We start from the raw sequence: 22,500 nt of genomic DNA, 5'->3' as shown, positions 1-22,500 counted from the left end.
TCCTTTCACTCGTTCCCTTCTTCCTCTATTTATTTTTCGTCTTTATATCACTCTCTCCTTTCTCTTTTGACTTCCTACCATTCCTCTCTTCCCCCTCTCTCTCTGTTTTCCTTCACTTTCTCTCCTTCTGCCTGAATCCCCTCCTCCTCCTCCTCCTTTCATTCGTTTCCTTCCTCCTGTCTTTATTTTCTTCTCTATCTCTCATCCATTTCTCTATTGACTTCCTACCGTTTCTCTCTTCATGCTCTCCCACTTTTCCTTCTCTTTCTCTCCTCCTGCCTTAATCCCCTCTTCCTCCTCCTCCTTTCACTCGCTCCCTTCTTCCTGCCTTTCCTCCTCCTGACTATCAAATCATTTATCACTCAGTCCTATCCGTCCCTCTCTCAATATGTCTCTCCCTTCCACAATCCAATCACTCATCTATTCTTTTCTCCCTCCCCTCCCTTCCTCTTACGACCCTGCTGCTTCTCTGCCTCCCTTCCCTTCCTTCCCTTCTGCTTTCCTCCCCCTCTCCCTTCCGTCCCTTCCTCCTTCCCTCCCTCCGCCAGAACGTCCATTAAGTTTGGGATCACCGGCCCGGCTGACAGTCTACCTTGATTACATCAGTTCATTATCACCTGAACACGTGCACTCAGGTAACCCCTTGACGGCTGCCTTTAGGGAGGAGAGAGAGAGAGAGAGAGAGAGAGAGAGAGAGAGAGAGAGAGAGAGAGAGAGTCAGTCAGTCAGTCAGTCAGTCAGTCAGTTAGTCAGTCTGTCATCCACTCTTCTCTCTTCCTTCAGAGAGAGAAAGAGAAAGAGAGAGAGAGAGAGGGTTGTGAGTGCGAGCGTGTGAGTGTCCTTGTCTGCGGTACTTGAGAGTGTGTGTTTTATAAATATGTTGGTGAGTGGGGTTGGTAGTGATGGTTAATATCAGTAGTAGTTTCAGCGTAAGGAGGAGGAGGTGGAGGAGGAGGAGGGGTAGGTGGAGGAGGAGGAGGAGGAGGAAATGGTTAAGAAATAAGTAAACGGATTATGAGGGAGGAGCTAATGAAAAATGTGTGTCCGTGTGTGTGTGTGTGTGTGTGTGTGTGGGTGGGTGGGTGGGTGAGAGAGAGAGAGAGAGAGAGAGAGAGAGAGAGAGAGAGAGAGAGAGAGAGAGAGAGAGAGAATGTGATGGCAACACTGATCGACTGACAGACTTAAGTGTTGACTATATACATGTTACAACAAAAATACAGTAAAGGATAAAGTAAGTATATATACTGACACACACACACACACACACACACACACACACACACACACACACACACACACACACACACACACACACACACACACACACACACACACACTTGTAAACACAGAACACAGACCATCAGAGAGTGTAACCCTTAGGAAAAATTATGGACTTGCATGTGTTTACGTTAGCTTGCATATGAGCCTTCTGCCACTCCCACTCTCTCTCTCTCTCTCTCTCTCTCTCCAGTTCGTTAATTATACCCACTTAATATTATCAGCTTATTTCTCCCTCTCGTCCCTTAATTTAATTGGTGAACTCTCTCTCTCTATCTATCTATCTCGTATCATTCTCCGGCACATGCTTTCCGTGCAATTTTTTTTCTCGTAATGAGTTCTTAACAAGGTCGTAAGTGTAATTAAGTGTCGTAACAATAATTCCTTCGTCGTTTCGTCACGCGTGCTTTGTTTCTTTGTTGTTGGCGGCGGCGGCTTAATTATCCGTGAGAGGAAGGTGCTGTTTTTTGTCCGAGCAGCGATCACGTGGAGCGTCCGGGGCTACTTGTGTCGACAGGTGGTTAATGGTTTGTGTTGTTGTTGTTGTTGTTGCTATTATTATTATTATTATTATTATTATTATTATTATTATTATTATTATTATTATTATTATTATTATCATTATTATTACATATGTGCTGATCGTAGATATTATTGATGTGAAATCGATTATTGTTTCATTAGCTACTACTGCTCCTACCATTACTTCTACAACTTTTTTTTTTTTTTTTTTACATCTTCGCTTGGGGCGCCGGTAGGCTTGTTTTTGGAGGGGCCTGATGGTATGGCCCTGCTCGTTGTGGCGCAGGCCAGTGTTTATTGTGGCGCCATCTTGTATTGGCTCATGCTGCCCTCCCGGAGCTCATCTTTAATTCTAGAATCTAGAGTCCGGGTTGATAGGTGGTCTTCTGGATAACTACTACTACTACTACTACTACTACTACTACTACTCATAATAATAATAATAATAATAATAATAATAATAATAATAATAATAATAATAATATCAATAAAAATTATAATAATAATAATGATGATAATAATATTATTATTATTAATAAAAATAATAGTAATAATAATAATAATAATAATAATAATAATAATAATAATAATAATAATAATAATAATAATAATAATAATAATAATAATAATAATATGAAAAATAATAATAGTATTACCAGCACCACACTAGTACTTCGGCCGCCATCTCCACCTTTTTCCTGCCTGGGAAATGTTCGCCTTCTCGTTCTGTGTATGACGAATCAATATGACTAAAATCTTTACTTTCTGCTGCACTCCATCATTTATTCACGGCGCCTTATTTATTGGGCTTTATCCTGACTGCCTTTCGTTGCTCTTAGGGCTCAAATTCAATTATTCAGACGCTGACCACCACGGCCATTACATGCGTCACCGCCACCTCGATAACCGTTACTCCTTCTACCTCCCACCCAATCGCCTGCTTTCTTCCCTTTCTCTCCATCATCTCTCTCACAAACAAAAGGTTCTCCTCTCATGCTTGCCTAATCATTAATGCTGCAAAGTGCATTGACAAACACCAGCTCATTAACGATTCACATCCTGGCAATTATTCTTCCGTAACATTCGGTGCGGCAAGCAAACTGGGTGTGCAAACATTAATTCCCTGTCAGTCAATCACTCGGTCAGTCAGTCAGTCAGTCAGTTCGTTAGTTAGAAAGAAAGACAGTCACGTAGTTAATTAATCAGTCATTCTGTTCGGTCGGCAGTTTGTCTTCCATTTTTTTCGGTTAGATAGTCAATTAGATAATCATTCACATTTTTTCGGTCATCGGTCATCTGATTTATTTTGCTGATGACGTAGTAAGTTTGTTAATTAGTTTTTAATAACCTGATTATGTTAGTCAGTTTCTATGTTGATAATTCGCTAGTAAGCCTTCCGTCAAGCAGTCAGTCGCTCAGCCAACCTTTAGATCAGGCAATCAGTCAGTCCGGCCGTCATTTCATTTATCGATTTTCACCAAACCAGTCAGTCAATCAGTCAGTTAGTCAGTTGCTTTGCCAGTCATCCAGTCAGTCAGCCAGTCAGTCAATTCCTCAAATAAACAAATAGTTAATGGGTCGCTCACTGATCAGCCAACCAACCTAGTAATCAGCCAATCAGTCAGTCAGTCACTCACTCACTCGCTCGTTCATTCACTCATCCACTCTCATTCACTTACCTGCTCATTCACTCACCCACCCACTCACACATTCACTCACACTAACACTCATTTACTCACTCATTCATTCACTTACTCTACTAATACTTAATCAGTTACAATCACAAAAAGTATATTCTGTGAAATTTTATCTTTCATTTCCTAAACGCTTTGTACACACATTTCATCTTCAGGCAGCTACGTTCATTTCTACTTCGATGCATTGAACCATCACTGGCCAGCAGACCACACAGCGCTGGGAGTAATATTATTTCTGGGTCTGAAAGCCTCGGTATATATTTCCTGCGGCAGTCAGTCGGCTTACCTTTGTTACATTGTTCATTTTTATTTTTCCGTAACCGAAGCTTGCGCTGGAAATGTTGCCACTGGTTGTGAAGTGTATTTATTTCGATCCCAGTGACTTGTTTTGTCATTAGTTAAAGTCTTTTATATACATAATACGTTAAAAAGTTAACGCGGAAAATAGGAAATGTTCACAATGACAGGCAAAACAAAACTTTCTGGGAATTATCATACACGTTCGTTCTGAATATATCTGCCCCTGTGACACGTTTGGAATAGGTTATAAATCTCTGAATACGTATAAAATTCACTAGTTAGATGTGGAGAAAAATGGTAAAATATACATTTGCTAAAAAATAAATGTCGGCCGCCTATTGAACGATGTAGCAGATGGACGCCGTTGACTCCAAAAGACGCGTGACTTCGGACGTTTTCAGATTATTTTACGTCCTGGACTCGAACTGACTCTCTTGGCTAATTGTATTCACGCGAAGAAATGCAAAACAAAATGAAGAATAAATAAATGAAAGTTGGGTGGAAAGCAGTTCATTAAAGGCTTGAGTGACGCCAGTATTTCCTTGTCTTTTCGTATAAACGCAAAACAAAGGAATAAACAAATTCAAGTGGGTGGAAAACAGTTCGCTAAAGTTTCGAGTGATGCCAGTCTTCATTTTCTTTTCCTTCAACCATTAGTTAAGTTTCTGAATTCACATAAAACAGATCAATTAGACACGAGGAAAGTAATTAATGTGCAGAGAACTAAACAGAAAAAAAGAATGCTTGATGGGTAGAGGGAATTCGTGAAGGGCCTAAGTGCTATCAATAAAACTCTTTTTTTTTTTTCGTTCCAGTGTGAGTGTTAATGGTCTGCTTCTGAGCCTGCCCCTCTGTCTTCCTGGCTTCCTGTTTTGATCGTTTACGTGTCGTCCTTGCTACAGGCTACTCAGGTAAGGTTTGTCAAGTATCTCTGGAAATCTTTCAACCTTAACGCCTCATTTTGCCTTGGTCTCACCCCTATTTATCGTGGCTACTTAGGAATTTCTTTCTTCATCCCTTCCACTAGTGTTTGCTTCTCCTTTTATTCCTTATATCAGCCGTAAAGTCCCACCACAGTTGTTAGTATCAGTTCAATGCCCTTATTCTCAAACATTTCGAGGCTTACACCTTCAAACTTGATAAGAATTTCGTAGAGGTTGTGTTTATTTCCATGGGCAGTTTTAAGAGCCCAGTAATAGTTTGACAAGGTTTCTGCTGTGTTGTGGACGTGAAAAAAGACTCATGAGAACTTGACCACTCTCCTTTATGGCCTTGGGAAATACTTGTGAGAGCCGAAAGCGTCTGAGAATACGGGCCTGAGCTCATTCTTCTCATCAACCTTTACAGCACCATATCGAGACGTGTCATCTTTACCGCTAGCAGCTTTCACCCTTCCCATTATGCATTACTACATGTTTTCACCTTTAGTGCCAACCGCAGCATTCTTTTCACTCTCTTCTCAGTAAATATGCTCTAAATTCTTGAGGTAACCAACTAAGAATAACAACATAAAAGGGGAAAGAGAGACAACCGATAATAATAGCAAAATTAAGTACAACCAAAACGTCGCACCTTAAATCACTTTCTTTGGTCAGCATCCTCAACGTTCCTTTCATTTCATCTTATATAAAAAAAATGTCTGGAGTATCAAGACGCATCTCCATCCGAATTTGATCTCTCTTTTCGCCGCTCACTTCTGCTTGCTTTCATAGGAGCAGTTCTGAGAGGGCTTTTTGGTTTCCCTTTTGTTTTTGACCTTGAGATGTTTCCTCTACTGTAAAAGAAAAGAGAAAAAAAAAATCGGAGAGTCTTGTTAAATATCATCACAAAGTTACGCCCAACCAATCCACCTCAACCACCACCACCACCACCACCGCCAACCGAGACAACACAGCCATGCTACAGACTCTCTTAACTGTCGCAGGTAAATTAGTCACGCAAGTTGGCATACGTGCAATTACTCACTTGTCTTCACGGTCAAGGAAAGTTAAAGTCCCGCCTCTTTGAGCTCCACCGAGGCACACAGCGAGAGGGAGGAGCAACAGAGACTCGACGAAGAGGGGAATGTTGTCTTGTGCTGTGCTCTGGTGTGTGTGTGTGTGTGTGTGTGTGTGTGTGTGTGTGTGTGTGTGTGTGTGTGTGAGAGAGAGAGAGAGAGAGAGAGAGAGAGAGAGAGAGAGAGAGAGAGAGAGAGAGAGAGAGAGATCAAATGGATGGGCACATCTAAAAACATTTCCTAATTCCACATTTATTTTACTTTGCTACACGCGCGTCAGAATTTTACATCAAGAATCAATTAATATCTAAATCGTGTAAAACTTTAAGGCAATATATTACGGTGCTCAGTGCCCGAAAAAACGCTGAGAGTGAGAGAGGAAAAATGGAAGGGAAATAAATCTCTGGCGAACGTATTAAGCGGCACATCACCACTACCTTTTACATCATCATCATCATCATCATCATCATCATCATCATCATCATCATTCGTTATCATCTCCATTTCTACCATCTTCATTATCATTACCTTCATTTTCATTATTATTTTCGGCATTCACATAACGTCTAAAAAATCGTATTGCTCCTCCTCCTCCTCCAACTCCTCTTCCTCCAACTCCTCCTCCTTTTTCAGCTTCACTAACCTTCTCCCTTCGTATTTACCATTCCTGTTTTTCTTTCCTCTTCAACATGGTTATTCTGATGTCCACTCCATGTACTCACCATATACCAGTCGACAGCTCTGTTTTTAATCTGAAGTTGATGACATTATGGAAATCAAAACTTTTCTTTGCATTCATTTTTCTGTGTAACTTCATTAAGAGCGAAGATTATACATAAAAAAATAAAAGATTGGAAAAAAATATGTAGATGATGATCGTAGAAAACGTAGCAGCTGCAGTTGATATCGTAGTGTGTTAACGAACCTTGATTACACCCAAAAACCAAAAAAGTACTACAAGCTCAATCACAGTAAGCAGAAGTAAGCAGACATGAGAGTGTATAATCAGTCGTATGATTTATATTGACATGTTTATGTAGTCTGTATAGAAGAATGTACCTTGAGTTTTTTTCTTACATACATACAAACCTATATATATATATATATATATATATATATATATATATATATATATATATATATATATATATATATATATATATATATATATATATATATATATATACACATATATATATTGTTATATGTGTACGATTTACACTACCACTGCCACCATCATTACCCCCACCAATACTCCACTACCACCACCAACAGCAATACTTCCAAGCAGTAATTTAAATCTAGTACAATTTTCCTCCCCCCTTCTCTCTCTCTCTCTCTCTCTCTCTCTCTCTCTCTCTCTCTCTCTCACACACACACACACACACACACACCTGCAGCCCGAGGCGTTAGGTGTGCAAGCAAATAGGGTTCCGAGGCTGTTGTTTTCTCCCCTCCCACTAGTTTTCCCTTCACTCGTCTCTCCCTCCCGCAGATTTTTTTTCCATCTCCCTTCCTCCCTCTATATCCTTCCTCCTTCTCCGTGTTCCCTAAGCCTCTCCTCATTTCCATAGTCCCTCTATCTCTCTTCCTTCCCCCAAACGTTTATTGGGTTTATTTGTATATCTTCCATTTCATTCCTCCATCTCTCCGTTCCTTATTTTTTCTCCCTCTTTCCAATTACCTACCTCCCAAACTCTTCTAACCAATTTCACTACCTTCCCCTCGCTTCCCCTTTAATTCACCGTTTCTCCTATCGTTGATTCCCCCTCTCCCTTCCCTACTTTCTTTCCTCTCCCAATCACCCTCTCTGTCTCTCCCTTCCTCCAATGCACTCCCCTCTACTCTCTTCTTGTTTCTCCCAACCTCCCTTTCTCTTTTCCTCCCAGTCTTCTCAATTTTTGCATCGTTTGTTATTCTCCTTCCTCCACCTTACTCTTCTCCTTTCCCCCTTCCAGTCCCTCCTACATCTTCTCCCTTCATCGCATCCTCTCTTCCCTCCCTCCACCACCACAAAACACAATGTACAGTTTGGTATTATTTATTTTTTTCCATTTTTCATTTGTTGTAAACTTGTGTTTTTTTGTTTTTTTGTTTTTTTTTGCTTCTGGTGTGTGTGTGTGTGTGTGTGTGTGTGTGTGTCTTAATAATTTGTACTTACCAGCGTTGTCTGTACAGGTGTGGCAGTGCAGGTGTAGGAGAGGGGAGGAGGATGGGGGGCGCACCGGGTCGCCTCCCCCCCCTTCATTCCCTTCCCTTCCTCAAACCACACACGCATTTAACGTAGCCGAAAAAGTAGTAACCGCGTCGTATATTTTTCATCTCTCTCTCTCTCTCTCTCTCTCTCTCTCTCTCTCTCTCTCTCTCTCTCTCTCTCTCTCTCTCTCTCCACCCCTTTACTGCGTGTTGCATTTGTTAAGTAAAAAAAAAAAAAAAAGAGCAAACTCGCCGCTTTATTATTTATTTTTACTCCACCTTTTGCTCTGAACGAATAACTTTCCCAACAAACTCACTCGAAAAGAAAAGGAAAAAAAAAGAGTAAGCAAAAAAAAAAAAAGAGAAAAGAAAAAAGGCGTATGGACGGTGGCAGTTTTGAGGGAAAAGTTCGATAAATAAAAAAAAAAAGACAAAGGCAGTTTTGAAAATGTTCCGCTCAAAATGTAGCTCTATAAAAAAAATTAAAAAAACAGACACGACATTTATGTTTATATTTCTCGAACTTCCTGAGAAAAGCGACGCCCTTTTGCCCGCTGGCGAGGAGATGAAAGAGAAGGAGGTGGAGGAGGAGAAGGAGGAGGAGGAGGAGGAGGAGGAGGAGAAAATGTAGTGACGAAAATAGGTGTGTGTTTAAGACTAATGGAGCAAAGACGAATGGACCAAGAGGAAGAAGGAAGAAAGAAGGAGGAAGGGCAAGAGGAGGGGAAGAAGATTCAAGGAAGGGAGATATGAAACGAGGGAAAAGTGTAAAGGAAATGGAGAAGAAATTAGGAGGAGAAAGGGGAGACGTGATGATTTAGGTTAGGAAGCGTGTGGACAGAGGAGGAGGAGGAGGAGGAGGAGGAGGAGGAGGAGGAGGGAGAAGGAGGGTTAAGAAGCAGAACGAATGGTGAGGCAGAAAAGTATGAAAAATATGGAGAAGAAATAATATCAGAGAGAGAGAGAGAGAGAGAGAGAGAGAGAGAGAGAGAGAGAGAGAGAGAGAGAGAGCAATAAATAAAGGCAGATAACATGCAGGGAAGAAAAATGGAAAGTGTCTCGACCTCTTAAAGCTAAACTGAAAATCTAAAACATAAAAAAAACAATAGATTCTTTTTTTCTCTCCCTTGCCGGGCGACACAATGCTTTAGAAGGGAGAGAAAAGAGAGAGCGAAGCGAGGAGGGTGGAGGAGAGAGTGAAGGGGGGAGGGAGGGAGGTATGAGGGGAGATAGCCTGATCCTGCTGGTAGTGGGGGAAAGAATGCTAATACTTGAGAGAGAGAGAGAGAGAGAGAGAGAGAGAGAGAGAGAGAGAGAGAGAGAGAGAGAGAGAGAGAGAGAGAGAGAGAGACAGACAGACAGACAGACAGACAGAGATGAATAGATAAAAGGGTAGAAAGGCAGCGAAACAGTCAAACAAGCAAACAGAGATGGGAAAGAATTGTAGAAAAACGGGAGAAGTAAGATAAAATACAATCACGGCGAGGAAGGGAAGAACCAACGGTACAGATTTTGGATGGAGAAAGAGGATGGAGTGAGGGGAAGGATGATGATGATGATGTGAAGGACACTTGGGGTGGTGAGATTGTGATGATGGCGGTGGATGGTGGTAATATAGTGGTGGTGGTGGTGGTGGTGGCGATAATAGAAGAGGTCGTGATGGTGGTCAGACAATTTTACAGAGTGAGTGAGTGAGTGAGTGAGTGAGCGAGTGAGTGACAAGTATTTCATTGGGTGCAGGTGGCTTTTGGAGGTGACGCGACGTGACTGAAGTGAGAAAGAGGAGGAGGAGGAGGAGGAGGAAGAGGAAAATCGTCAAAGAAAGAGGCGGGATGTAAGGGTGAGAGGAGCAAGCAGGTGGGTGAGGAGATAGAAAGGTTTGGAACAGTAGGGATCGGGAGAGCTATTACGTCGAGGTAGGTGGCTGGGTGTGTGAGGGTGTGTGAATGACAGGAACGCCAAGAATGCTGAAAACTCATATCTTCTTCTCATAATCGGGTGACGCTCAAGAAGTTAGCTGCAGGATGTACGGCAGAAGATTCTTGGTGTATTGAGGATAGGAGTGTGGGAGTACCAGGAACCTGAAGAATGCTAAGCCGTGTCGTCTGGTCCTTTTGACGCTAAGGAAGAGAGCTGCGTGGGTGTGTATGCGTCAGTTAGCTCAGGGTGTGGGTGTGGGTATGGGTGTTGGTGGGTGGGTGTAGGTGTGAGTGTGTGTGTGTGTGGGGGGGGTTAGGTGTGTGGGCGTGGGTGTGGATGTGGGTGTGAATTGTCAAGAGTGCTAACCAGTGTAAGATATCTTGTCTCTCGTGTGTGTTTGTGACGCTGAAGGGAGGAGGAGCTGCAGGAAGTAAGGCAAAATTAAGTTAAGGGTGGTGCAGTTCACTCCCATGAAAATACCTCCCACCTGACGAGCGCCATGGTGGAAAATGAGCAAAAAAATAGAAAACTGGCACGTTTGACTGTGAATTGCATATATTTTCGACCGTTTTCGTGCTATTCGTGTTCTGCGGCAGGCTTGATTTTCTCTTCTGACTCAGGATACTGAAAGTCAAATTATATGCCATCTTATGAACGACAGAATAGAGAATGAGCGAAAACTAGAGTGGACGGACGCCTCTAACGATGAATGGCTCTTGGCTTTCGACCATTCCCGCCACACTTCGTCCCATCATGCATGCAGGAGGATTAATTTTCTCGGCTGTCGGTATGTGACGCGTGGCGAGGCTAAAAATAAGGCGAATCGTAAATAACTGAGGAGTCTGACGTCACTGTTGTCGTGGACGCGTCTGGAAATAAACCTCATTTTTCTCCTATTTTTATAATTCTTTTGGTGATGTGAGTAGGCTAAAGTTTTCTTAATTTTCTCTGTTTCTCTTTTCCTAAGTTTGTGCAAGATGGTTGTTTTCTTTATCTAATACGTGTAGAACAGCGTCTCTGGAATGGGTCCTGTCAGCCATTGTTATGTAGTGTATTATGTTAGGGTCAGGCTTTGTGTGTGCGTGCGTGAAATGAGACAGCAGCAGAGAAGAGTAGAAATGTTGTTTTTTATCACTTCAGAAATGTCATGTTCCTCATCATTTATGGCGGATGTCGGAGAGGAGTCGTATAATCTTTCCAAACGCCGAAAATTGAGTTCATTAGGTAAAATTACGATGAAAGAGCGAAAACAATTTAATCAGCAGAGGCAATTTTTTTTAAACAATTATCTTTGAGTGAAATAACAAGGACGACGACCCTGAAGTAACGAAACAGGAAGTACGAACAGCCATAAAGAAAGGGAAAGCACTATGGGAGAGTAATGGGGTGGAGGATCGAATTATAATGGTTTCGTGGTCAGAGAGCCGGGTAGGACGCGTAGTAATTGGTCTAAGTTGGATAAATTCAGATTCAGCAAAGACATGGCAAAAATTTACTTACAGATAGAGTGGTGAATGAATCGAACAGACTTGGCACTCATGTTGTTGGTGTCAGTACGATAGATACATTAAAAAAGGTTAAATAAGTTCATGAATAGTAAGGTTAGGTGGGCTTAGGTTTACAGGAACTGCCTTGTATATAAAAGCCTACCAGACACTTGCAGACTTACTCATATGTTCTTGTGTCCTTATGAGAAAGCAGTTTTAAGGGAACGACTGAACGAGGAGAGAAAAAAATATAACTTACCTGATGCATCATACAACCGAGAAGAAGTTTTAAGCCAATGAGATAATGTTGTATTTAGAAGTAATTCCATTAATACCGAGAGGGAAATTAACGTGCATTATAATCGACGCGTTGTGGCGGCCTTAACTTTTGCATTAGAAAGTTTGAGTCTTAGGAAGTTGTATGATGCTAACTTAGGAACTCCCGGAGAGGAAGGAAGGAATATTGTGTGGCGTAATGCGAGAGAGAGAGAGAGAGAGAGAGAGAGAGAGAGAGAGAGAGAGAGAGAGAGAGAGAGAGAAGGTTAATTAAGATTCTCTGGCCACCATTATGAGGCAAAAGTTTGAAAGAAAAAGATATAAACACGAAGACCGAAACGAAATACAAGAATTATAAGAAAAAAGAAGAAAAAAGTAAAACAGAAGTAGAAGAAGAACAAGAACAAGAAATAAACATGAAGACTGAAATGAAATAAAAGAAGAAATATAAGAAAAAAGGAGAAGAACAAGAAGAGAAAAGTAAAACAGAAGTAGAACAAGAACAAGAACAAGAAGAGGAAAAAGAAAAGAATAAAGAAAAAGAAGCAAAGATAATGGCATAGAAGATACTGATGATAATGAAATGGAGGAGAACGCCCATGACCAAGAGGACCAGCAAGAAGAAGGGAAAGAGGAAGAGGGTGAGAAAGTGGAGAAAGAGGAAGAAAAAGCGGATAAAGATGATGATGAACCGTTAGGGCAAAAAAACAAAGGAAAATAAAATACAGAAAACGCTAAGAGGGCAGCGTCTGGTCGTGTCTTATTATGCACAGAATTGACAGCAGACGGACAGCGTTGCCGCCCTAACGGATTGGCTACATCAGGAGGGCAGGCGGCGACAAGACTTCTGGAGCACACACACACACACACACACACACACACACACACACACACACACACACACACACACACACGGGATGGGATGGACAGACGAGATCAGAAAAAAGAATCCTTGTCACAAAGCTGCAAAACAAGTTAATAACAAGAGCTTGGATTAAAAATAAAATACAGTCCGAGAGTAATAGAAAAAAATATCCAGAGCTACGAAACTACAAAACAGGCTAACAACAAAGAGGCTTAGAGCATAGAACGACAAAAGCGTAAAATAAAAGTATAGAAAAAAGTATGGAACAACAATATTGGGAGAGGGAATTGGAGGAGGATGACAAAGTGGAGAAAGAGGAAGAGGAAGCGGAGAAAGATGATGATGAACCGTACAGAGGAAAAGAGGAGGAGCCAGTATTGCCAGTCACTGATTAATAGGATGAGTTTTAATGTCCCTTTGATATATTTCTTTCTCATTAAATTTTTCTTCTCTGCGAATTGATATAATGAATGACCACCAACGACACTGACAAACAACAGCGTGCGGGGATGGTGATAATGATGGGGGTAGCTGCTTTAGTAATTTAACGCGAAGAAAATATAAAAGAATAGGAAAACCAGACACCTGAACACAAGAAAACAATATCACTTTCAATAAGATAAATTAGAAAAGTTGTATTGGCGGAACTGCAAGCAAATTACATGCAGAGAGACAACATTGCTTTCAGAACTCAGGAGGAAGGAGAGAAGGAATAGGAATACATAGGAATACATAGGAAGAACAGACACCAGAAGACCTGTCGGTCTAGGATGAGGATGTCTGTCTACTACCGCTACTTTTTTTTATAGTAATCTATGTGTGGTAGGACAGGACAGACTAAATGAAGGCTCCTTCCCACCCACCTCTCCCTCCGTCAACGTGCCGGCAGGAAATAGAAGAAAACACCATGTGCCTTTAAGGAAGAAAGGGACATGGAAATTCTACAGTAAAGAGAGAAATAAGAGGAAACTACTACCCATAACACTACAGTCGTGAAGTAGAATTAAAGTAAGAATACACTACAGTCGTGAAGTTGAATTAGAGTGAGAATAAACAGTGCATGTAGTTGATTCTTAAAAACATTATAAAAGCCAGTATGGGAAGGAGGAGGAGGAGGAGGAGGAGAATGGTAGATAGGGGAGAGCGGCCAAGCTGTCAATCAAGTCTTTTCCCAGTCATTTTTTAGCTTCGTAAGGGGGAGGGCGTAACGCTGTGGCGGGAAGGAACATGGACGGCCCTCGCTCAGCCCCTCGAGGCTCAGAGGCAAGGGAGGGAGGAAGAGGAGGGAGGGAAAAGGTAGAAGGAGAGAGGTAGGAGAGGAAAAGAAGAGAGATAGGAAAGAAAGAAAAGAAAATGAAAATAGAGATAGGTAGTTAGGAAAAAGAGGGAGGGATGTGCGGAAGGAAAAGAGGAGAAGAGAGAGGTAGGAGATAAAGGTAGAAAAAAAGAAAAAGAAAGGGTAATTAAGAGATACGTGGAAAAGGAATAGAGGGAGAGATGTAAAGGAAAGTGGGAAAAGGTGAAACTAAAGAAAGTAAAGAAGTAAGAAAGAAAGGAAAGGAAAGTGAAATAGATAGCCATGAAGGGAAAAAGGAATAGAGAGACAGAAAGCGGAAGGAAAGGAAGGGGAAAAAGCAAGCAAGGGAAGGATGGGAAACGAAATCAAATGAAACGAAATGAAATGAAAGGGAAAAAAAGGTAGGAAAGGAGGAGAGGGAGAGAAGCAGAGCGAGAAAGTGAGGCAGCAAGGAAAGATTGACTGAGGGAGACACTGAGTGAGTTAACAGGAGGGAAGGGAAGGGAAGGAGGGAAGGGGAGGAACAACAAGCAGGGTAATGGGAGGGAAGCAAGTATTTTTAGAAGTATAGAGGGAGGGGAAGAGGAGACTGGAAAAAGAGAGCTAAGGGGAGGGAAGGCACCGAGTTTGGGAGATCAAAAGAAAACAGAATGATTATAACTACAGAGAAATGGACTAACGGGAAGAAGGGAGAGTAGAGAGAAGGGATGAAGAGAGTAAAGGGAGATATTCTATATAAATGAGAAAACAGAGTAAGAATCGCAAGAGGTAGAGGAAGAGTAGTAATAAGGGAACAGAGTGGAGTGTACAGCAAAGAAGGGATGAGGAAAAAAAAAAAAAGGAGTAAGAAGGGAACTAGAAATAGACTACGTGTTGATGAAGCAGGAAGAGGCAGAAGAGAGGAGAAAATTTCGAAACAGTGCAGGAGAAAAAGGAGGAAGGAGGGTGGATGGCAGAAGTGGAAGGGAATAGAAAGAGGGGAATAGGAGCAGATACGTAAAGGAATAAGAGTTAGAAGAGGGGGAGAAGTGTAGAAAGTGCAAAAGAAAAAAAAAGGAGAGAGGATAACGGATTCGAGTGTTGAGGGAAGGAAGGGAGGTAGAAAAGGAGGAGAGGTTGAAAAGGGAAGGAGAGAGAGAAAAAAAAAACGAGTTGAAGGTAAAGTGAAGAAGAGAAGGAGGAGAGACATGCGCAAAAGTGTAAAAGCATGACATGAAAAAAGGGAAGAAAAAAAATAAAGATGAAGAGATGGAAGACGCGTAAAGGAAGGGAAATGACGTGAAAAAAGATGCGAACGAAGGTGAAGAGGAAAAAAAAGATGAAGGGCGAGAGATTACAGATGCAGACGATGGAGGGAGGAAGAAAAACGAGTGCTGGTGAGGGAGGAGGAGGAGGAGGAGGAGGAGGAGGAGGAGGAGGAGGAGGAGGAGGAGGATTGAGAAGGGATGAAGAGAGGGAGAATAGGAAACTAGTGGAGGAGGAAAGAGGACTAATGGAAAGGAGGAAAAGGAGAAAACAGAGCAGAGAGAGAGAGAGAGAGAGAGAGAGAGAGAGAGAGAGAGAGAGAGAGAGAGAGAGAGATGAAGGGATATACTTAACAACCTAACTTTTCTATCCTATCTTACTACTTTCTCCTCCACCCCCACCAGCACCTCCTCCTCCTCCTCCTCCTCCTCCTCCTCGTAATCAGGCTTCGTAATACCTGTCCTGATAACATCGTGGCCCTGAGGCGACTGATCTGCATATCGGGCGCCTTTCAGCGGGACAGCGGCTCGTGTTGACTGCCGCCTCGGGGAAGGATGGGGGCGGCTGTTCTTCATTTCCTTTTAACCTTTTCCTTATTTTCTCCTCCTCCCCTTCCTCTTCCCTCCTTTCCTTCTCCTCTACATTCCCTCTTTTTCTTTTTCCTTATTTTCTCTTCCTCCCCTTCTTCTTCCCTCGTTTCCTTCTCCTCTACATTCCTTCCTCCTCGTCAATGCCTTCAAGCACGCATACCCTCTAATCTACGGCCAAGGTTCGATTCTGGCCAGAGCTGTCGGCGCAGTCCACTCTAGTGCTCTTCCTTCATTTCCGGATGGTCAAGCAATGAGTACCTGGGGAAAATGGGGAAGGTAAACTGTGGTGACTCTGTGTCTATTGGATGAGGAGAAGGAAGAGGAGAAGAAAGAGGAGGAGGAAAAGGGGAAGGAGGAGGAAAAGGAGGAAGAACGAGACAGTGATAAGCGGGATAAAATAAAGGAGGTGAAGGAAGAGGAGGAGGATGAGGGAAGGAGGAGGAAAAGGAGGAAGAACGAGACAGTGATAAGCAGAAAAAAAGGAGGGGACGGAAGAGGAGGAGGAAGAGAGGAGGGAGAAAAAAATCATTGTTGTGGGTGACGTCCTATCCACCACAGCCTCAAGGGCCAAGGAGACGGAGATGAACGCCGACGCAATGCGCAGTTCAGAGTACATATGCTCCCTGCTTTACCTTTACGTTCTCTTCCTCTCTCCCTCCCTCGCAGCGTCCCTCCTCTCCTCCCTTCCTCTGATCTCCCTTTGACAGCACAAGTTCGAAAAGTAAATATTTCTACAAAAATACCGAAAGTCCAACGAAATCCTCTTGTGCTGTCACTCATTCGATTATTTTCAGTTCAGTTCGATGGGCATGTTCTCTCTCTCTCTCTCTCTCTCTCTCTTTCATGATGTGTGTTTGTATTGTAGTATATTTATATTTAATTTTACTGTATTTTATTTATTTACTTATTTATTTAATTGTTTAATTTGTTTATTTTATTTTATTTTATTTATTTATTTGGTTGGTTGGTTTGATTTCGGAGTTTTCCTTCTCCTAGGAGGACTGCCTACCACGGCTAACGAACCCCTCCTGCCCGGGTTTGTGGTCAGAGTTGTCCTTCTCCTAGGTGAACTGCCTTACGCTAACGAGCTCCACCAGCCCGGGTTTGTAATCGGAGTTTGCTCTCCTAGGTGAACTGCCTTACGCTAACGAGCTCCACCAGCCCGGGTTTGTATTCGGAGTTTGCTCTCCTAGGTGAACTGCCTTACGCTAACGAGCTCCACCAGCCCGGGTTTTTAATCGGAGTTTCCTCTCCTAGGTGAACTACCTTGCGGCTAGCGAGCTCCACCTGCCCGGGTTTGTTGTTCGGAGTTGTCCCTCTCCTAGGTGAACTGCCTACCACGGCTAACGATCTCCACCTGCCCGGGTTTGTTGTTCGGAGTTGTCCCTCTCCTAGGTGAACTGCCTACCACGGCTAACGATCTCCACCTGCCCGGGTTTGTTGTTCGGAGTTGTCCTTCTCCTAGGTGAACTGCCTACCACGGCTAACGATCTCCACCTGCCCGGGTTTGTTGTTCGGAGTTGTCCTTCTCCTAGGTGAACTGCCTTACGCTTACGAGCTCCACCAGCCCGGGTTTGTAATCGGAGTTTGCTCTCCTAGGTGAACTGCCTTACGCTAACGAGCTCCACCAGCCCGGGTTTGTAATCGGAGTTTGCTCTCCTAGGTGAACTGCCTTACGCTAACGACCTCCACCAGCCCGGGTTTGTAATCGGAGTTTGCTCTCCTAGGTGAACTGCCTTACGCTAACGAGCTCCACCAGCCCGGGTTTGTAATCGGAGTTTGCTCTCCTAGGTGAACTGCCTTACGCTAACGAGCTCCACCAGCCCGGGTTTGTAATCGGAGTTTGCTCTCCTAGGCGAACTACCTTGCGGCTAACGAGCTCCACCTGCCCGGGTTTGTTGTTCGGAGTTGTCCCTCTCCTAGGTGAACTGCCTACCACGGCTAACGAGCCCCATCTGCCCGTGTTTGTTGTTCGGAGTTGTCCCTCTCCTAGGTGAACTGCCTACCACGGCTAACGATCTCCACCTTCCCGTGTTTGTTGTTCGGAGTTGTCCTTCTCCTAGGTGAACTGCCTACCACGGCTAACGATCCTCACCTGCCCGTGTTTGTTGTTCGGAGTTGTCCTTCTCCTAGGTGAACTGCCTACCACGGCTAACGATCCTCACCTGCCCGTGTTTGTTGTTCGGAGTTGTCCCTCTCCTAGGTGAACTGCCTACCACGGCTAACGATCCTCACCTGCCCGTGTTTGTTGTTCGGAGTTGTCCCTCTCCTAGGTGAACTGCCTACCACGGCTAACGATCCTCACCTGCCCGTGTTTGTTGTTCGGAGTTGTCCCTCTCCTAGGTGAACTGCCTACCACGGCTAACGATCCTCACCTGCCCGTGTTTGTTGTTCGGAGTTGTCCTTCTCCTAGGTGAACTGCCTACCACGGCTAACGAGCCCCATCTGCCCGTGTTTGTTGTTCGGAGTTGTCCCTCTCCTAGGTGAACTGCCTACCACGGCTAACGATCCTCACCTGCCCGTGTTTGTTGTTCGGAGTTGTCCTTCTCCTAGGTGAACTGCCTACCACGGCTAACGATCCTCACCTGCCCGTGTTTGTTGTTCGGAGTTGTCCCTCTCCTAGGTGAACTGCCTACCACGGCTAACGATCCTCACCTACCCGGGTTTGTTGTTCGGAGTTGTCCCTCTCCTAGGTGAACTGCCTACCACGGCTAACGATCCTCACCTGCCCGTGTTTGTTGTTCGGAGTTGTCCCTCTCCTAGGTGAACTGCCTACCACGGCTAACGATCCTCACCTTCCCGGGTTTGTGGTCAGAGTTGTCCTTCTCCTAGGTGAACTGCCTTACGCTAACGAGATCCACCAGCCCGGGTTTGTTGTTCGGAGTTTGCTCTCCTAGGTGAATTGCCTACCACGGCTAACGAGCCTCACCTGCCCGGGTTTGTTGTTCGGAGTTTGCTCTCCTAGGTGAATTGCCTACCACGGCTAACGAGCCCCACCTACCCGGGCATATCTCCGGCACCTCCGCGGACGCCCCGGAGGACACCAAGGTGCCCTTCGGGGAGCCCTCCAGTACTGCCACGCTCACCAAGGAGACCTCGGGCTTGCTGGCGCTCCTTAGCCCTGCCGAGGCGAGGAAGGCTAATGCTAGAACTCGCTTCTTAAAACTACCAGACTGGATTATGAAATTAATCATAAGTACTGTGAATGCGCTGCTCACTGCGTTTATCGTTTCAGGGATGGAAGGCCGAAGGGCCTCGGAAACGCGCACAGAATATCCAAAAACTTCCTCCGTTTCCCTCTTTCTTTCTTTCTTCCAATATTTCCTTTTTATTACATGTTCCTTATCTTTAGTTGTCTGTTTTATTATTCATTTATTTATTATTTCGCTCATTAAATAGATAATTGAGAAAGTGGATAATGTCCGGAGGGGGAAATGTCCAGAAAGGAATATGTTCATGGGAGACTTTGTCAAGGGGGAAAACGTTCGGAGAAGTAAAATCCTTGGGGGAATATGTCCGGTACTACTACTACTACTGCTGCTGCTGCTACTACTACTACTACTACTACTAGTCTACTACTACTACTACTACTACAACTATAAAAGAGAGAGAGAGAGAGAGAGAGAGAGAGAGAATGAAAAAATGAAAAATGGTCGTTCATATATACGTTCTTGTACATATTGTTATCGTTAGTATTATTGTTATTTTGTTTTTAGTATTAGTGTTAGTATTAGTATGAGTATTGTCACTGTTTTTGTTTTTATTATCCACCCATATTTTTATTACTTTTCCTCCTCCTCCACTTGATCCATCACCCCCCCTGCCACCACTGTTATCATCACCATCATCGTCATCATCAGTGTCATCATCAGCCCCACCGGTTTCCAATTTGTCTGCGTGTAATGAACTGTCGGATATTAACTCCCCGGATCTTTGGGGGGGATGGGGGTAGGAGGAGGAGGAGGAGGAGGAACAGGAGGAGGAGAGATGGATGTAAGAAAAGGATGAAGGACGAGACATGGGGAAGGAAGAGGAGAAGGAGGAGGAGGAAGAAGAGCAGAGAAGAAGGTGGAGGAGGAGGAGGAGGAGGAGGAGGAGGAGGAGGAGGAGGAGGAGGAAAATGAGGAAGAACGAGACAGCGGTAAGCAGGATAAAGGAGGGAGAAGGAGAAGAAGGAAGAGAAGGGAGAGAAACATGCATTATTGTGGGTGATGTCTTTTGATCAGCTTCCTCCAGTTCTCCTCTTCTTCCTCTCTCCACCTCCCCACCCTGCCTTCTTTCCTATATTTTTGTCTCCTTTCATACTTGCTTAATTTCGCTTCCTTTTCTTGTAGTCTGCCTTCTGCCTTCTCCTTTGTCAACTCTTCAATTATCTCTCTCTCTCTCTCTCTCTCTCTCTCTCTCTCTCTCTCTCTCTCTCTCTCTCTCTCTCTTCTTTCAGTCTCTCTAATAATTATATGATAGTAAGAAGTGGAGAAGTGGAGAAGTGGAGGAAAAAAAAAAACTATATGCTCGTGTGTTGGGCGGAGGGGGAGGGGGATTGGTTGTGTGGGAGGGGGGGGGAGTTCTTGGGGGGGAGGGGTTTGGACGGGGGAACAGGCAGGCGGCAGCGGCAAACAGTATGCTAATGATTTTAACTCCAAATTGATCAGCATTGACCATAGTTATTAATTTATTTGTTTGGGCCAACGTTTTGTCAGCACGGCCTTTCACTGCGCTCTGGACAAACAAACGTTGCGATGAATGTGAAACGTGTATCCCCCTCGTGGTGGTGATGGTGGTGGTGGTGGGTGCGATGCTGGAATAGGCGTGCTGGTGGTGCAGGGGTTTAAAGGCCAAGGGTAGCGGCTCTCAAACCTGAAGAAGCGTAATGTGAAGCTTATAAACACGCTTGGGTGCCCTTTGCCAGTTTGTTAGGTCCATCCCTTTAGAACCAGCTTTCTCCACAGTACGGCGCCACTTAAGAAAGGTGCAACGGGTGCGGGTGGTGGTAGTGGTGGTCATTGTACGGCATAGGAGGAGGAAGAGGAGGAAAAGAAAGTATAAAGGCGTTATGAGAAGGAAGAGGAGGAGGAGGAGGAGGAGGAGGAGGAGGAGGAGGGGCGGCAAGTGTTTGAAAAGCTACCTACTCCTCACAGAATGATTAGTCAAGGTAACTTATCACATAAAGGGCAGGTGTTGGAACTAATAAAGGTAGATTCTGTGGAGGGTTAGTGTTCTTGGTCTTGGTGGTGGCGGTGGTGGTGGAGGAAGGGGGGGTAGTGGAGGTGGAAAAGGTGGAAGAGAGGGTTGAAATGCTCCCTCTTTTTGCTCTTTGTGATTTTCAACAATAGGTAGTTATGATTATGAGCTTGAGGACTCCTTGGGCAAAGCAGGTAGTCGTTTTTATTCTCTCTCTCTCTCTCTCTCTCTCTCTCTCTCTCTCTCTCTCTCTCTCTCTCTCTCTCTCTCTCTCTCTCTCTCTCTCTCTCCTTCTTCGTCTTCTTTATTATTTTCACCTTCAACCTCTCTTTTCATCCTCTATACTTTTGAGGAGCGGAGACTCAATAAAAAAGTTAAGCTACACTCATCACAGCGGCCACAAACAAGCAGCTCGGCCACACCTGAGTCCCCTAATTCGTACACTCGCCGCACCTGTACATACACAATTGCGTACATAATCCTCTTTCCTTTATTGGCCTCCTCCTCCTCACTGACCCCTTTTTTTATTCCTCAACCCTTCCTTGTATGCGGCTCTCTCTCTTTCTCTCTCTCTTTCTCTTTCTCCACCTTACAAGCATCCACCCACTCGCGATTGGTGCTGCTCGTTCTCGCTGTTCCTCCTCCTCCTCCTCCTCATCTCATTTCTCTGGCTCGCTAGGGAGGGAAAACCTTCTATTAGAGCCCTCGTATTCGGCTCGTAATCCAGGGAGACTAGACATTAAGACCTCCTACCGGAATGACACCTGGTACTTACTTACCTGAAGCAGCCTCAGGTAAGTGCGACGGTGTACCTTCTTCCCACCCAAGTAATCTCCTTTCCGGGGCAGGAGGAAGAGGAGGAGGAGGAGGAGGAGGAGGAGAGGGTGAGGGTTAATTAGTCTGCGCCAGGTGGGTCGTGGGAGTGAGTGTACCTGTATGTGTTTGTCTGCCTGCCTGTCTGCGTACCTGCTCACCTGTCCACCTGCCTACCGCCTGCTTGAGTGGTTAGGTGTGTCGGGGAAGCAGGTGGGAAACAAAGCGTGAGGATCTATGTGTAATTGTATATGTCTGTGTCTACCTACCTGTCTGCTTTACCTGTTCACCTGCCCACCTGCCGACTTGAGCGTATCTGGGTGGGTGAGTCAGGGGAGCAGGTGGAAACTAGGCGTGAGGGGGCAGGTCAGGGGGCAGTTTGGGTCTTACTGTTCGCTTGGGTTGATCTGGGTACGAGTGTGGGTGGAGGTTACGTAAGGGAGTGAGTGGTCTGCAGGGCGGCTTGTTAGAGGAGAAGGAGGAGGAGGAGGTTGAGGTGGGTGTGATCGCCGGGTGGATAAGGGAGGGGGGCTAGGTAGGTATAAGCAGGAGATGGGTGATTAGATAGAGTGCGTACTAGGGTGGGAGAGGAGGTAAGTGAAGGGAGGACTGGCAAGAGGAATGGCGGTACGGAGTGTGAATTAGGAAGAAGGGAGGATATGGTAGGAGGCGAAGGAGAAATTTGCAGGTCTGTTATAAGGTATGGGGATGATGAGTAATGGTCGTACATAATGAGAGTTAGGTAAAGAGCATGTGGAATAGGAAAGGTTAATGACTCCGTGTCGGGCAAGGAAGTAAAGGGTTGGTGCATGGATATGTGAGGTTTGGTTATGGGAG

The 22,500-nt window shown here is 44.4% G+C and overlaps 3 long non-coding RNA genes across 6 annotated transcripts in view; 2 read left to right on the top strand and 1 right to left on the bottom strand.

The window, feature by feature from the left end:
* Nucleotides 1–4,710, top strand: part of LOC127004718 (uncharacterized) — a 62,552-nt gene extending 57,842 nt beyond the window's left edge. Inside the window, exon 3 of the long non-coding RNA XR_007757934.1 lies at nt 4,613–4,710. This is a non-coding gene — a long non-coding RNA (uncharacterized LOC127004718). The remainder of the gene's footprint in view (nt 1–4,612) is intronic.
* Nucleotides 4,711–16,522: 11,812 nt separating this feature from the next.
* On the bottom strand, nt 16,523–18,469 carry LOC127004716 (uncharacterized). Of its 4 annotated transcripts, none has more exons than XR_007757930.1 (3): nt 18,395–18,469; nt 17,534–18,324; nt 16,523–17,469 (listed from the first exon to the last, which is right to left on the bottom strand). It is a non-coding gene; the product is annotated as an uncharacterized LOC127004716 (long non-coding RNA). The 4 variants fall into 4 exon arrangements; XR_007757928.1 differs by having other exon boundaries at nt 16,523–17,554; nt 17,835–18,324; XR_007757932.1 differs by having other exon boundaries at nt 16,523–18,184; nt 18,255–18,324; nt 18,395–18,425.
* Nucleotides 17,567–18,491, top strand: LOC127004717 (uncharacterized). Its single transcript, XR_007757933.1, has 3 exons — nt 17,567–17,662; nt 17,803–18,082; nt 18,363–18,491. It is a non-coding gene; the product is annotated as an uncharacterized LOC127004717 (long non-coding RNA).
* Nucleotides 18,492–22,500: the final 4,009 nt, after the last annotated feature.

Source organism: Eriocheir sinensis, chromosome 28 (genome assembly GCF_024679095.1).
Source record: "Eriocheir sinensis breed Jianghai 21 chromosome 28, ASM2467909v1, whole genome shotgun sequence".
Classification (NCBI taxonomy): domain Eukaryota; kingdom Metazoa; phylum Arthropoda; class Malacostraca; order Decapoda; family Varunidae; genus Eriocheir; species Eriocheir sinensis.
Note: the sequence above shows the minus strand (reverse complement) of the source record. Positions and strands in the feature narration are given on the sequence as shown.